This window comes from Xylocopa sonorina, chromosome 15 (assembly GCF_050948175.1).
Source record: "Xylocopa sonorina isolate GNS202 chromosome 15, iyXylSono1_principal, whole genome shotgun sequence".
Lineage (NCBI taxonomy): Eukaryota > Metazoa > Arthropoda > Insecta > Hymenoptera > Apidae > Xylocopa > Xylocopa sonorina.
Genome location: NC_135207.1, coordinates 5,965,826 through 5,980,956, shown reverse-complemented (window position 1 = coordinate 5,980,956; position 15,131 = coordinate 5,965,826). Strand labels below are relative to the sequence as shown.

General features: G+C 50.1%; 1 protein-coding gene across 1 annotated transcript in view; it reads left to right on the top strand.

The window, feature by feature from the left end:
- The first annotated feature begins 9,953 nt into the window (after nucleotides 1-9,953).
- Nachralpha1 (nicotinic acetylcholine receptor alpha1) overlaps nucleotides 9,954-15,131 on the top strand; it is a 130,613-nt gene continuing 125,435 nt past the window's right edge. The window contains exon 1 of the mRNA XM_076907226.1: nucleotides 9,954-10,131. The gene's annotated coding sequence lies outside the window, so the exon portion shown is untranslated. The remainder of the gene's footprint in view (nucleotides 10,132-15,131) is intronic.

Genomic DNA, 15,131 nt, shown 5'->3' with positions numbered 1-15,131 from the left:
TCCTCTTCTTGCTCTTTCTCTCGCGCGCCACCGCCAGCTTTCTCCACGTTTACCCATCCCGCGGCCATCCCCGAAACCTGGATAATGGTCAGGGCGTGTTGGAGTTTAAATGAGTGTTTGCGTGCGCTCTGTAAATTATGGTGACCCCCTTTTGGGTATACATGCACGGAACACCGTTCAGAGGGTTGCGCGCCCATCGTCGTCACGCCTCATGCTCGGCTGATCACTCTGCATTCGCTCGTACCCGCGCGTTAGCGTCGCGATAACACTTTTAATTCCCCGCCGTTGCCTCGTAAACTTAGTTTGATCCAGTTACTTTGCTCTCTTTCTCCCTTTCGCTTCCGCTCCCCGCCTGCAACACCACCACCCCTCCCCGTCTAGCTGGTAGGAATTGTTAGCCGCATTGCCCAAGAAACGACATTTGTTCTTGTAATTTCCAGTCTCGCGGCGATGCCAGGGGTTTCTGGCATCGTTGCAATCCGCGTTCTTCTCTCGTTCACCGGCAGGAATTCCCTTTGGAATTCCTTAGGGGTGGAGAGAGACGGTCGGGTGGGTCGGGCGGCGCGCGCAAGAGTATCGCAGCCTCGCGTGGTACGGATTTTAAGGGGTTAACAACTGCCCCGACGTCCCTCGTAAAAAATACATTCTGCCCCGCTGTTTTAATTTCGCCGCGAGAAGTCATCTTCCTTGATTCCACTCTGATTTTCATTACGCCCCCGTAGCTCTCCGGGACAGCCTTTCAATAATTAACGTTTGACCTGTTGGCGCACGGATCACGGAAGTGTAAAGAACGCGTGCACGCGCGTTAGATGGCTTTATAAGAATAAAGATTAAATGACTCGAGACGAAATTACTCGGCCATCGCCGCGACGCGTACATCTCTCGTCTCTCGCGATGGCTTCCAGCGGATAAATATTCCAGCGGCCAAAGAACGGCTCTCACGCTCGCTGGGAGAAAAACTGGCATAAATTTCCATAAATGTCCCACTTCGTATTATTCCCGTCGCAGTGTGGACGACACGGCCAGGAACGCGCTCGCTGCAGGGCTTTCGATGGAGTCTTGTATTTTTTTTTTTTTTTTCTTTTTTTTTCGTATTTCGTACACTTCAAACCAGCCCACCTGTTGTTGTCATTTTTCTGGATACCTTTATGGATATAATGTATAGCAGTCGTTTCGAATTTTATCACGTGAATCACACTCGTATCGCGGCATTGCACCCGGCACGGCTCGAAACAGCGATACATCACGCAGCAACAGCCGAGCTGCCATTTAGCCGCTACGTACATTTTTTTCAAGAATTAACCTGCAGAGGACCGAGGTACCATTTTCGCCCGTCCGAGGTAATAAGTCAAACAGAAAGAAAAACGAAGGAAGAAAAGAGTAAATAGAAGAGAAAGAACAAGCAAACTTTCGACGTTCAACTTTTTGCGTCGTTAGTTGCGGATAACGCCGAAGGACGGTTTCGTGTATGCTCGTATCTGCTAAAATTTGGTGCCCATTGTACGGATGATCGCCACGCCATTCGTTAGCAAACGTATCGCAAAATTCTTCACTAATTTATGATCTATCACGCTGATACGTGCAGTCTATCCTTCTCGAAGCAACGCGAGCACACAATTTTCGATCGAGATATTTGCAATTCGAGCCGTAAGCGCGAATTTGGGATCGTACGAACATTTCTGTTAGGAATATATGTAGCTTTCGAATATAGTAACGCGACCCTAAGCTGGTCCCTCGCCGCGGTTGCGAGGATCGTTGTTGCGGCACGATGCGTCTGAGCTACCGGTTGATCGAGAGGAGAAATCCTCTTCCCAATTTCGAGGGTTTCCGCGTTCCATCCGCCGGCTCATGCAGAACGAAAGAAATGATTCTGCGGCGAACGGGCTCGTCCCAACCCACCCTCCACCCGTTTCGCCGCCGTTCCGCCAGCAGGAGTAAGTCGTCGGCAACTTCTTCGCCGCTCTTCTTTGTCCGTTCGAGCTCCCGCGAGAGTTGTCCCAGCCCCTCTGTCACTGACATCATTCGCTCGAGTTCTGATCTTTCAGCGACGTTAAAGCAAGATGTTAAAGTCTCGCGGGGGTCGACGTTGGTGACGGGAGACAAAGGAAGGGGCACGATGGTGAGAGGAAAAAAAAGGAGGAAAAAAAGAAACGTAGGAAATCCGAGCTCGAGGAAACATCATTATAGAGGGTGGAAGAAAACGAGGAGACTCTCGCAGCCGCGTCGGGAATAATGCCACCCCGACTGCGCGGAATGGAGTTAGGGGTCGCGCGACCAGCTGCTTTTTTAAACCCGACCGCCGCGCTGGGATCTACGTACGTATATATCGCGGAATAACAAATTTATCCTCCGTCCTGGAATAATTCTTTCTGTCTGTCTTCTTGCTCTCTATCCTTTTCAACATTATTGTTTCATTTAAATGATCGCGCACTCGACCGCGTAGAAAGATGGATCCTGTAAAGCCACCCCTTAAGCTTTGAATCGAACTTCTGAGAGCGATGCCGTGATACTTTTCCGATCTTTTCTCTAAATCAGAGGTTTTTACACTTACGTAGTCCACGAATCCACTCTTGAACAATACTTTTCTTGTTGAACAATAATTATTTAAGAAACAAGAAATACAAAAAGTCTTGACCATGTATTTTGGGTAAAGTGAGAAATAGCTTCGAGCCAAGAGTATCGAGATCTGCTTAGTTAATGGACGCGGTATCAGGAAGGATCGTCGTTTACAGGGGTCACCAAATTCGATAGCCATTTATCCCAGGAAATTCCTTCGAAGCTGTTATCTTCGAACGGCACCGGCGGTATAGCTTTTAATTAATCGTAATAGGGTGTGTTTGTTGTCGAGTTGGAATTAATGCGATTGCCCGGCCGGCGGGTTTGTTATAAACTTATATGTTATAAATTAAGCGGGTCGTGGGGGTGAGATAGGATGCGTTGGTGCGCTCGTTAGTGGTTGCAAATACGTCTCCCGTATGCTACGGGGTAAATTCGAAAACAGTCGCAGTTCTATTATCTGCCAGTGTTACACGGGGACCGCGACGACCGCAATGAGGAATCAATATTCTAAATGAATTTATTTGTGCAAGTGGGCCGCGCGGCATACGGTTCGTAATATCCCACATTACCGTCTCGCCCTGCTCTTCTTTCATCCAAAAGTTTCGCCTGAATTTAGTAACATTGTTATCCTAACTTTGCCATAGGTGCCCCTTCGAATTGTCTCGAGCCTCTTGATTATACTGGCGACCATTAACAGGGTGCAGTAAGTCGAAAATTTTATTAGAAAATGTGTGAAATGATAAGAAACGTATGGTTTAGACTTTGACGCGACGACACGCAGTGGAAGTATTTGCAGTATGAAAAAGAAAAAGATGTAAGAGTTATATAGTATGCCGTGTGAATTTTGACAAATGCGATATCGAATGTTTCTCCCATTCGCGTGTAATTGTTTGCCCGTGTTACAACGCCCACGGTTTCGGATAACAGTATCGAATGCGTGAGCAAATCCTGGGATGTCGATATTCGAAGGCAGCTTATCCGTCTTCTAGATTGAGAACACCTTTGGGAAATACGTCCAGTAGTCGGCACGTGCCGAGTAGTAGTGGGTCGTTTCCATTTTCGCGAGACATTGCGATACTATGCAGTCCGTGGAGTTACTACCTCGTACTGTTTATTTAGGAATGTACCTGCATTACCCGTGACACACGTTTCCTTACATAAATAGAATATACGGTGCTTATAATAATAAAAAAAAGGTATAACAGTTCCTTCGACTTATTCGTACACTTTCTGGAGCTGTTCGAAACAGTCAATTTCAAAATTAGCTGATCCATAGAATTCGATACGATCGCTTCGAATCGACGCATTAACTTTCCACTTGGTTCTACCAAATAGAAACTGGAACGACTCCATTCTGGAGGTATTTCACGGGTCCGTAAATTGGCGACGTAACCAGAGGAGATCGTTTAGATAATCCTGTGACACCTTCAAATATAACGAATCAATTTACGGGCCGCAAACGCAAATGCCAGTCGGTCACCGATCGGCTTGGCCCACCCTCTGGTCGCATGAATTATTGATATCACCGTGCGCATCGGTAATGCTCGTTTCGTCGGCCTGTTGGTACGTACACATGCCTATTGGATACGCGGACGGTTTCGAATTCCGTCGAATTTTCAGTGAGCGTCACGGGCCAGGGGGGGGGGGGGGTGGACTGCCCTCGGAACAGGGCGTGTTCGCCTACTCCAAAGGCAATGCAGAACGCGGCGGTGGCCCTCGAGAGGAATTCCGGCGTCTGCGCCACCCGAAACAAGAACTTCACGCATACCCGTTTATTTTGGAGAGAGAATACCCTCTGGATCGGGGTCCCCTCTCCGGAAATACCTTACACATACCCCATCAGGGACGGCGTGGCAACGGACCTACCGCATATCTGAGGTTGCACCGCGTACCTGCCTGCATTTACGTGTACGCGCTTGTCACATACTTTCCTCGATCTCACCCGTTCCGCTCCGATTAACAGCCGCTGGACACGATGTCTCGCGAGTACGCGAATACTTCACCCCCTCGATACATTCGAAACGCACGCATCCTGGGACCGATAGTCGCGCGTTCCTCTTCGTCACTTCCATCTGTCGCGATGGAGATCTCTCGTGTTCTCATGCTCTTTTGATGTTTCGTTTTGTTCTTAGTTAGTGTGTTTGATGAGATGAGTAAGAGACGTATCGCCTGGCTGAAGAACAGTGGTATTTTTACTGTGCACGTTGCAGGATATTTCGTGGTTCTGTGTAGGCCAAGGGTGAAAGGGTTAAATTTCTACTGCAAATTTTAATGTGGAAACAATTATAGGTAGATATCTTGTAAGAGAACAAGAAGATTATCGGGCATTAGAATGGCTTAGATTTATGATGGCCATTTAGGCAGCAAAGTTCGAGAGAAACTCTAATCGAGATCATCATCAGCCTAAGTTCGCTCTCAAACATTTCTTCGGGTCTACTCTGAGGGATGCACAAAGTTTGCGGGGATATCGTTCGTTCATTGCTATTGGTTCATTGTTAGTCGTTTAGTTTCAAAAGTTCAATAAATTCTGTTTTATACAAAAAGTGAAGGACATCGTTGACATCGTAAATCGATGTCTGCCTAAACTAATGCTCCTCTGCTACTTTCCTTACAGCATCTTTCGACGCGTAGAATTTGTTACTATCTAAATTAAGTTCTTAAAGTACCCATCGTGCTATCGTACAATTCCTTTCGCGTCTACTCTCTCCAACTAAATCCATTCTCGCAAGCGGTGGTCCAAACCGCCACAGTGGATTATATCGAGTTTAGTCAGCCATAGCCTCTCGCTACCAATTGCTTCATTCAAGAAAATATCTTGGGAATTGCTCAATTTTCCCTTTTTTTTAAGCATGACTTTACCATCCAGTGCCATATTTGCACGGTCACGCTATAATTACACCGTCATCCTTACCTGTGGAGTCGACGTTCGATCGGACGCCACCTCTGAAATTCACCCCGATAGGTGTATACATAATACATAAAGCGTGGGGGTTGAAGAGGTCAAGCAAACCTGTGGAGAGACGCTTTACTTTTCCCGCGGACGGAACGCGTGGAAGCGATCTGCGGAGTCCTCGTTCAAACAAATCCGAGTCAATACCGCGGCCCGACGACGCGTCCTGGACGCTTGTTCAACAAGTTACAACGATATATTTCGATCTGTATCGTTCCGTTCCGATCCTTTCGTGCCATCGACGCGGCATTAACGCGCCGCCCTTTTCCCCGCTCTTAATAATTCAATGGAACGTTCATTTTTCCCACCCGTTCCTGCTCGAGATCTCGTGCTCCCGACAGTGGTTAATCCGCGCGAATTCCCGCTGCCGTATCGTTTAATTATTCCGCTCTTCGACTGCTCTAGAGCCCCGTGCAAAGATTACCGTGCTATTCGAAATTCGTGCAATAGAAGGGTTGCCTCTTTTCAACCTTCCTCAAAGGAGGTTCGATTGAATGTTACACTGGATCAGGTGAAAGAGCTGCGTCGATCTCGACATCGCACGTTGCTAAGGGTGACTGTTTGAAGATTTCATTTGTCAACATCCCTTTTCACGTGCGATTACGCGGCCTTATGGCGGTGCTACGATCATCGAGAACGATCAGCCCATTCACACAGGGCTGACCCAGTAACGTCTGGACCCTTTAGCGGCGGAGGACTCTGAAAATCCCTCGCGCAGTTTCATTAAATGTAACAATTTCGAGCTCGCGAACGAACGAAGGATTCGAGGGAAGACGGACGACGCGGCACGTGGAACGGGCGGAAATACGAGGAAGAAAGGGAGACAGAGGCTGCGGGGGTTGCGCCCGATATGTCCGCATCGGATAAGGCTTCGCGTCTATTGTAGAATTTTAACAGGAGGCGGAAATAGGGAACGGGACGAACGATGGAACGGAATGTGGACGAGGAGAGGATAGAACGATGGGAGCAACGTAAGGCATCCACTCTCTCTCTCTCTCTGGTATTTTTTTCTTTTTTCATAACCACCCTCCCCGGGCCCCTTTTGCTGGTTCTGCACTCCGTTCAGCACCCTCTGACGAGTCGACCTCGCACCGCCAGTGTCAGTATCGACTGGGATACCTCGTGGAGAGAACAGCAACGAGGAAGGACAGAGGGTAGGCGAGACGCTGAACACGTACAAGTGGAACGGAAAGCGCAGGGTAGATCGGGAAGGGAGCGAGAGGGCGAGAGAGACGCGCACAGGGCGGTTCGTCGATGTTCGGCAAGCGTCGTGCACCAGTGCCGTGCTTCAGGTGCACCCACCTTGGGACGAATTCTCTGGACGAATTCTGCCGCATCCTGGATAGCGTTCAAAGAGTCAGTAGCGCTATTGATGTACGTAGCCTCTTCGAGATGATAATACCAGCGGAAGGACAAACAGAGATGCTCCGCCTAGCCTCAGCTAGGGAAAGAGCTACGAGAAAGAAGAAGGGAGGGGATGATAATTGAACAAACGATGCGCGACCGTTCCGAATATCGAAGGGTTCGATGGTAGTAGAGGCTGGTCAGTTGGTAACGCGTTATCTATGGGGCGATAGCGAGCCGACGAGAAGAGAGAAAGGAAGGAGCTTACGATCCTGTCGGCGCGTCGCCGCCTCGAGGTTTCCACATGGTCTCGCGTTCTCTCGGGGTTGGTTCGTGGAAGCTCGGGGGTGCTCGTAGCCGGTTCTGTCTCGTGCTGCCACATGGCTGCGCGTCGTGTTTTGCGGGATTCGCAAGCTTTCAGGGGCGGCACCTGGCTGGTGGGGATGCACACGGGGTCGGTCGGTGTACAGGATCGGTTCAGAGGCAGAGAGAGAGAGAGAGAGGAAAGGGTGGAAAAGCGCGGCGGTGGTCGCGCGCGCAGGGGTGGCGGCGGCTCGGGTACGTTCGGTCGACTTCGCAAGTCATCGCCAGCGTCTCGCGTCGGGCCTTCCACATGGGTTGGTATTGGCTCCCGGGGCGCAGGGTGGCTTGTGCGGCGGGGCTCTAACCGGAGAGAGACTCTAAGCGGAGTCGAGAGTACAGCGAGAGCGAGGCAGCGAACGTGGGAAAGAGAAGAAGCGGCGGGCCAACCGGTAGGAGGGAGAGCGAAGAAGGAAGAGGGCGAGAATGCGCGGGCGAGAGTGAACGAGAGGGGTAGATACGGCTCGCCACAACACCCCTCCTCCTCCTCCTGCTCCTCATCCACCTCCTCCACCCTCGGAACGGGCAGAGCGTCAGTGCTAAGGTGGGTTGCTCGGTCGGAACATTGCCAGAGAGAGAGAGACACGTCCTGGGAGTGCCTGCTGCACCGACACGACTCCCTGGTGCAGCACCCGCAGCGGTACAAGGATCCGAGACGAACGCGCGCACCAAAAGTGAGTGTGGAGTGAAGTGACTGACTCTTGGCTGTGACTGATCGACACGCGCCCCGATACCCACGTAACACGCGCGTAACCAACGCACGCACGCTGCGAGCAACGTCCAGAGGGAACCACGCATACACGTACGCGAACGAGGAACGGGAACGGGAACACGGGGAGAGAGAGAGAGGGAGCGAGAGAGAGAGAGAGCCCAGCTGCCAGCATTCGTATTCGAGGAAACGGAAGGAACGGAGGCAGCAGCCTCTCGCGCATAGGAGTCGGCGGTGGATTTTCGGTTGCCCGTTGGAGGAAGGAACGAGGATAGTTGCGCCGCTGTTCGAAGGGGTAGTAGTAGAGTGCGTCGCGAGAACGGGTGGCGTGGCACGGGTGGGATTCGTATTTTTTTTTTTCCCCGTACGAGATACCGTGCAACCCCGAAAACATGCGCCGCTGGAATGACGAGAGAATCGAAGCGGTGTGGGAGGCTGGTCGGAACGGTCGACACGGGTGAAACGGCAACGTTTCGTTCGCTCGGGTAGCCGCGGTGCACGTATGTGCGTATATGTCGCGGTGAAACGGACAGAAAAGCTGGAAGAGAGGGAAAGGGAGGAGGAAGAGAAAGGTGTGTCGAGGAGACGAAAGTCGGTAGGAGGTCAGCGTGGCTTGAGGGTGGCGGTGGCCGATAGTGATGGTAGCAGTGGTGGTGGTAGTGGTGTAGTGGTGGGTGCTCCGAGCGGTGAATGATCGTCGTCAGCCTCGTGGAAGAGGCGGCCGCCGCTTATGCGGGCTGCCGCGCGTGCCGCATCATCGCCAGCGAATGATACGAGTAGTAGTCCGCGGTGGTTAGAAAGTTGCTACGGAGAGATCGAAGGGAGCGAGGAAGAGGGAAAAAGGAAGAAGGGAATCGCGTACGCGGTGGTTACCGATCCACGTAGAATCGGGATCGCGATTGTCGCATCGCATCGCAAGGTGGAAGTTCGCGTCGAAGGGATACGAGCAAGTGGAGAAAGAGGAGGAGGAGGAGAAGGAGGAGGAGGAGGAGGAGGAGGAGGAGGAGGAGGAGGCGGAGGAGGTAGTGGAGGCGGAGGAAGAGGAGGAGGAGGTGGAGGAGGAGAAGGAGGTAGAAGTCCGCAGTCGTCGAGCTGGCGGCTGGCAGGAGCCGCTAGATCCCGCCGATTATGGCAAGTTGGATCGTACTTTTGGATTTTCGTCGGGGTATCACGATGAACGCGTCGTCCAGATATACGAACAGGTTGCGAACGAACGGCTCGAGCGTGACCAGGACGACGATCTCGACGAGCAGCAGCAGCAGCAGCAACAACACGCTAACGACTACGAGCACGACCAGGACGGCGAGGAATGCAACAGTAGCGTCAGCATCAGCGGGAGCAGCGGTAGCAGCAGCAGCAGCAGCAGTGGCAGCAGCAGCAGCAACGAGAGTAACAGGAGCAGTGTCGCAAAAGAAAACGACGTCGACGTCGGTTACCACGAGCACGATGCTGAGGAAAGCGAAAATGATTCTGTCTGTCACGCTCACGCTGGCGGTAGTTGTAGTAGACGGCGGTGTCGCAGTTGCTGGCTCGTACGGTCTCGGGCCATCGAAGGCCTGGTAGCGCGGAGGTCACGCGTGTCGTACGGTGTTCTCTCGTTACTCGTTTAGTATCAGTGGTGTTGTTGTGCCGTCCGGATCTCTACACGGGGCTCTATCGTCTACATTGTATATCGGTGGTGTTGCGTGGTCCTCTGGTGGGTGTTGGTGTTTTGGTGCGCCGTCTACCGATCTAACGTGCGACGGTTTAGGCTCGGTGGTGCCGGCCGGCCGGTCGCTCGTCCCTCGATAGCCGCGTACACGTAGTGACCACGACCCCACACGACCACGGCCACGACTAAGACCGCGACCACGACTCAGACCCGCGACCGCGCGACGTCCACGGTTACGTCTATACGGTTTTCGCGCGCCTAACACGCGTTTACGACGACGACGACGATTATCAACGACGCGACGACGACGGTCACGGCGGCGGCGGGGACGGCACAGGCGACAGCAGCCACTACGACCACGACGTCGAGTACGTGTGGGATATGTGCGGGTGCGCCACGTCCACGCGACGAGGACTGGGGACTGCTGCGGGTAAATCGGCACGGCGCACCAAGTCCTCGTGCTCCCTACACAGCACGCCAGGGATACGGTAGCTCGTCCTTCACCGTTACTCCTCATCGACGCCCGCGGGCAATGTGCCCACCCGCCGGCAGAGCAACGTGAGTCTCTCTCTATTCTTTTTTACCTTCCTTCCTTTCTTTCTTTCTTTCTTTCTTTCTTTCTTTGGACAAACTTCGCCTGGTTACGTCGAGCCATCGCGTGTCTAACCGAGTACAGTTACCCTTCGTCTCGAACGCTCGTTGTCTCTCAAATTTCCTATTCCCAACCCTTCTTTCTTCCCAACTACTCGTTAAACGAGATAGAACGTTTTAATCGGCACTGCGCACGCATCTTTTCTGAAAGTTCACGGCGGCACGAGACGCGGGGTATTTACGTTTCGCATACAGGAATTTTCCACTGCGCATTCCCCTTACGACCGATGTTGTCGACCTTTATTTCGATTCCCCCGTCTTCGTGCTCCATTTCGTACGCGTACGTACGTATCTGCGTGGGTGGTGGAACTATTCTCGCGCGATTATGCCAATGCGTTCAGCGCGCAAAGCGAAGCAGCTGCTCCCGTGGTGATGATAAAATTCCAGAGGGGCGTCTCGTTTGCGTGAATAAATGAAGGGGTTGGTAACAACGCCCGAAATTTCGCGACAATCAAATCCGCGGCGCGATACGCGCGCCCGCTACGTGCGTGTCAATTAATTTAATTAGTCCGTTGAACCGAATAATTTTAAGGGCGTTGTCGTTGTCACGGCACCCGCGCCATCATCTCCCTCGCGATTAGAACAAAGGCGTGTAATTGAATTCCCCGTTCTAGACTTTCCGCGAGGGCGAAACTTTAAAACGCAACTTTTCTCATTTGACAGACGAATAATCGCATTCTTCCCCCCTGCTTTCGAGGCTCTCCTTTTCAGCTGCTTCCCCTCTGACGATTTCGCCCCCGTGGATCTTAAAGTCTTTTGTAACTTCGCGCACGGACCGAAGGGAAATTTCTTCCCTCCGGTTCGACGGAAAAACTGAAATTGAACGCAAAGCCGAGAAAAACCGTGCGCTCGCTGTTTGCGTTACGCTCCTGTCTGGAACTTCCATTTCGACTCGTTCTCCTGTAAACGTAATTGCGAGAAAAATGTGGGGCCGCGTTTCTTCGAACGAGAGGGAACCTCGTTTTCACATCCTCCTTTCGAAAGCGGGATCGATTCGCGAAACGAGCGGATTGATCGATGAATGAAATCCTAGTTAAATACAGGGTGGAAATGTTTTTTCTTTACTCTATCACGGCGCGTCTTTACTCGAGACGACGAATAAATTGCTTCTTCCCTCGAACTGTTACCGAGGAAAGCCATTCGAAAGCTTCTATGGAATCGCGCGAAAACGTCGGAGTGCTTTCAAGGGGTGCCGTGGTCCTGGGCGTAGTCCTGTAGCCTCTCCCTCTCTCACCCTCGCTATCCACCCTGTTCTGGCACTGTCTTTCTATCGCGTTCCTTTTGCTCTCGATGTCATACCCTGCTCACTCGATATTTTATTGATACTTTACGCCTCGCTGCTTTCCGAACGAAGCCAAATTTCGTTTATTTATTTGCTTAATTGTTGCTCTGATCCTTTTACGAAAGGAACGCAGTTGGAAGAGCTAGACTTTAAGCTTTTCCTTTATTGTTTATTTGTGCACGTCTCCCAGTGTTACATCTAATTAAGACAAATAGCGATGAAATAACGAAGTAGATACTAGATATTTTCGTTTTATTCTTTTCGAATTTCTAAGTGAAAAATCATCGTTCCCACAATTTCATCGTTGTTGGGCGGTGTCATTCTTGCACGGTTGGATACGTCGCGAGTGGCGTCGGCTGTTGAATACAGAGATCTCGAATGTATGGATCCATCACGATTAAAATTTGCGTTTGCTTTGCCGGCAATATTTGTGCTGTACTCGCGCGTGACGCGAATTGACGTGCCAATCTGCCGGAAACAGTATTTTTCATTGGCCGATCGACGGCACGCTCGTCGTGTGCCCCGCGAATGCAAACTGCCTGGCAATAACCACGCACAGTCGCCGTTGTAACCGTCGAATTAATTCGCTCGTACCTTCCATCGTGGCGGTTTAAATCCCCCTGATTCGTTCGTGTTATCGTAAGATAACATCCTCGAATTAGGATCGCGATAATGGTGTTTATTGCGACCGGTTTAACGCCCATTGTAACCCACCCCTCGCCATCGTTTTCAAACTCTAATATCGACCTCTCGGTTTGAATCGTTAATTCGAAGCGTAAACAAATTTCTCTTAGCCGTAGTTTACAGAGACAACAGAGGGTTAGAGAGAGGGAGAGAGAGAGAGAGAGAGAGTTGTGTGATCGTCAGATTCCATCGTCGTTTGTCTGGTAATCGAAATTTCTATGCCTTATCCGTGGAATGTCCATCAAACGTGCTCCGATCGCATCCCTGTACATTTACGCGGCCAATAAATACAAATCGATGCCATCGTAGCTGGAAACGTTTCGACGGATGTCTATGAATCTCATTGCTCGTCAAACAAATCTATGTTCTTCTGCCGTTTTATTCGCGTCCATTTTTTTCTTTAGCGCTTCCAATAACACGCTGTCACTCGATACCATTGTCAAAACTGTCTTATACATATAGTTGATCGCAAAAGTGGCAGCGTTTTTAAGGTATCTGGGTACGCGGTTCACCAAAATGGCCGCTGTCGAGAAAAATCCAAAGACGCGAAGCGTACGGTTCTCATCTGACGATTTTCGAGGCTGGTTCAAGTCGCTGGTTCAAAGTTTTCGATCGACGATCCGCTCGATCGTTCCGTCATCAGGCGTACTCGCGTCTCCATGGAAATGCGAGCGCGAATGGTCAAAACCTGCTGACGCGCTGGCACTTCCGTAGCCAGCTCGACTCGATGTCATTTTATCGGCCCAGCCCTTGATTAAAGCACTCTATCCTAGCGCGTTACGATTCAATTTTCGATGAAATATCGGCTTTTCAGAAGCCGGTATTACCGTATATCCTCCGACGAAAGGTACTCCGTATTCATCGTTTGTTTCACTTGTTCTTTTCTGTCGCGCGCTGACCTGAAACGGTGCATTTTTAACTCTGGGTATGGTGAGAGTTTGCGAGATCAACCCTTCCAGCGCGTACTTTAATTCTTTATTTTCATCTTTCCACTCTCGAGTTAATTTAACTCGAGTTTAATTATTATCTGATGATCGTTAATTCTAGAACCGAACACGATACGTAAAACAAGTGTATCTATCGCGAACGACTATAATTTTACTTCCTGAGATGATAGATCGCAGTGTTGAAATTAATTTTAATTACAAATTTCGAGTCGTTTAAATCTGACGTCTTGATAACAGACGATCTTTCGCTCGACAAAGGGGCGCGGGCTCTTCCGCGCGACAGAGGCCACTGGAAACGTAAAACGTCGCCGGAAGAAACGCCATTAAGGGCGAGAGGACTGTCATCGTCAGTCAATCGTCTCGCCCAGGCGTGACGCGAGCATGATTTAGTGTGTGGCCCGGGATATATTGATATTATTCAAATTTATGATCCGCCCGTCACGGCTCTATGCGGGGACAAAATTTACATTCGAATTAACGTCTGCCCGCCATTCCTGACGTATTCAGATTCCTTCCTCCTGCGGTTGTCACGTTCGCCGCGGTTCCTTCGTGTGCCGCGGAAATTTCCTTCCTTCTTTTGATCCGCCGCCAGGTATTTCGAGGGAAGACGCGGAGGAGCCCGTCCGCTCGCGGCTGGAATTAATTTCGCCAAGTTTCTACGTTTTATCGCGCGAATATTAATTCCACCGTGTATACGGGACCGAAGTGGCGGACGGAGGAGCCATCCAACGTCTCGCTTCGGTCTACAATTGCGGTTGTTGATCTTTTCTTGCGAGCCGCTGCAACCCTGCGCGTTTAATGTCTGCGTACCATCTTCCAATGGAATTACTTGCTTTACAACAATTCCTTCCTCTTCAGACATCGTTAAGACACTTAACTACTCCTTTGCGTACAGTTTCCGGTTTGTATTTACAGTCTTTAATTAATCTTTTCGTGGACAAAGTCTTGTCGGATAAATCGTAATGATTTTGCTAAGTTCGCAAATGTTCGTTCGAAGAATCCATGGTATTTTAATTCACGCATCTATTTAAGAAGTTAATCTCGAAGCTCAAGGTAATTATCGTCAGATTTCCTGTGTCAGCCATGTTTGTCTCGTAACGTTCTATTTCATCCCTTAACTATCGATTCGATTTTCCGTTTCGGTAGATCAGCAACGCGTATCATCGTATAATCCGTAACGATTACGATTTCCTTCCCTTCCTCTGGTACCACCCTCCGGTTTTTTCTCCTTTTTAATCGTGGCAGAGTATTCCCGGGGTTGAACCGGTCCGAATTCTCGTCTCATCGACCGTATAATCCGCTCGATTACGATTTCGCAGAGTTGACGGTGAATTCTTCGCCCGGATGGGATCGTGAAATTAGTATTCATAGCGGGGAATAACACGTCGCGGTATTTAATAATTTCGCTGGTCCATTTTCACTTTTCCATTCGCGATTTAAAAGGAGAATGTAAAATGGGACATCGGCGAGTATAAAAGTTTCAGGATCGTGGATCGTCGCGGCACTTACTCGAGCCGCCTCGCCTTATCGCTCGATTATCGTGGAACGGTGAGGGAATTTAATTAATTGATATTTTATTTATACCAACCAAAGGCGTTTCGTATCGAATGTACGATATGGATTAAAGATGCAAGCGTCGAGTCGATTTCGCAGATTAGCCTGAGAGGTCTGTCGGGGGTTTTAAGAAAGAAATTAGGAAAATTGGGCGCACAGATTAGTTTATTCAAATCAGTTACAAACATTTCTCGACTCATCCTCTCGTCTGTTCGCTCGTTCCTATTTCCAGCGCGAATGCAAATTACACGCTAGCTCGCGCTAGACGAACCACCCTCGATCCGGCTATAGATACATTGACAATTACCGAACAACAATAAACTACGTTATTCAAATTGCAACGATAATTACAGAGTTTTCTACGTGATTATCGCATACAATTGGCATCGACCCATTAATCTTAAAAGGCGTGCATCCTCATAAAGCGAGCGCATTGAAGT